We start from the raw sequence: 1199 nt of genomic DNA on the forward strand, positions 1-1199 counted from the left end.
AACCCAGCACAGGGGGGTCGCGGCACAGTTGTGACGTGGTATAGTTGGATCAAGTATAATGATATCTGACAGTGATTAAAATCACTATCAAAAATAAACGCTTCGATGCAAATCTTTAGATAGTGTTTAATTTTAAAAAAATTGGTGTTTTATTTCAAAAGCTACTTGATCTGCGGGTTCCTTATTAATATCTCGATTAAGATAAAGTATGTCGAATGAAAAAGGGTTTATTAAAAAATATTATTTCTCAAAAAAAATTTGTGTGGATCCATAAACTTTTTAATTAGTTATAGCATTATAATGTTAAAAATGTAAAAAATAAAATCGAGAATTTTCACACAATAATAGCATTTGGTAGCCATTTTCACCTTGAAGATAAAATAAAGTCCGAAATTTTTTTTTTCCATGATAAAGTATATTACATTAGCTTTAATTTAAGATATATATAAAAGTGTCAGACCTTCCGGAACACTTTCAAAATTTAAGTTGAAAAAGTCAATTTTTTGTGAAAAAGTTGTCATTTTAAATCCCCCCCTGTGGGCAGGTTAAGTGTCAGATTTACAAAAAAAATATACCAAATGATAAGTAAAGACATCAAGCATCTATATAAAAAAGAATTATATTGATATGTTCATTTTTGAAAAAGTTATAGCATTTTTAAGTTAAAAATATAAAAAAAAATTATTTTACAAAAATCGTAATTTTTTATTAACTTTGATGTCAACTTTCACCACGAAGACAAGTCCAGAGGTCAANTTATAGCATTATAATGTTAAAAATGTAAAAAATAAAATCGAGAATTTTCACACAAAAATAGCACTCGGTAGCCGTTTTCACCACGAAGACAAGTCCAGAGGTTAAATTTGTTTTTTTCATATTAAAGTACATTACATTAGCTTTAATTTAAGATATATATAAAAGTGTCAGACCTTCCGGAACATTTTCAAAAGTTATGTTGAAAAAGAAAATTTTTTGTGAAAAAGTTGTCATTTTAAATCCCCCCCTGTGGGCTGGTTAAGTGTCAGATTTACAAAAAAAATATACCAAATGATAAGTAAAGACATCAAGCATCTATATAAAAAGAATTATATTGATATGTTCATTTTTAAAAAAGTTACGGCAGTTTTTAGTAAAAAAAATTGAAAAAATTTCGAAAATTAGCGATTTTTAAATTTGTAATTTTTTTGGAGGTTTCCCCC

The sequence above is a fragment of the Daktulosphaira vitifoliae genome, unplaced genomic scaffold (genome assembly GCF_025091365.1).
Source record: "Daktulosphaira vitifoliae isolate Bord-2020 unplaced genomic scaffold, ASM2509136v1 Scaffold_2, whole genome shotgun sequence".
Lineage (NCBI taxonomy): Eukaryota > Metazoa > Arthropoda > Insecta > Hemiptera > Phylloxeridae > Daktulosphaira > Daktulosphaira vitifoliae.